Here is a 489-nt window from a genome sequence, read left to right as displayed (position 1 = left end):
GGCAGTCGGCCTTGCGGTACCACCGCGCACGGGCACCTGTGCGCAGCATCGCCCTTGTTTAATATTTAAACAGAAGCGTATCTCTGCTACGAGGTTCGGGAGCTGGGCTGAGCCCCAGCAGCTGGTGCTCTGCCCTGCCCAGCCCCGCTGCTCCAGGCACTGTATGTGCCTCAGTTTCCCCAGGGTGTCCCTGCAGCATCCCGCCCGCCCTGGGGAGTCCATCTTCAGATGAAGATACTTCACAGCATCTCCCTTCCCGGGCTGCAGCTCGCAGGGATAGATCTGAGGGGTGTTATTTCTATTAGGCATAGTTACACTAATTAATATTTATTAGCCATTAGGTAAGGGGGAGGAAGGACGTGCAGGAGGGACGCAGCAGCCACTCGGGATGAGGCTTTTCCTTTGGGGGGCTGCGTGCCCGCTCCCCTTCCCTTCTAAACTCGGTGTATTTATTGCAGTTTAAGTTATTTGCACCCTCCCCTGGGCGCC

The sequence above is a fragment of the Chaetura pelagica genome, unplaced genomic scaffold (assembly GCF_000747805.2).
Source record: "Chaetura pelagica isolate M959 unplaced genomic scaffold, ChaPel_1.0 scaffold1160, whole genome shotgun sequence".
Lineage (NCBI taxonomy): Eukaryota > Metazoa > Chordata > Aves > Apodiformes > Apodidae > Chaetura > Chaetura pelagica.
Note: the sequence above shows the minus strand (reverse complement) of the source record.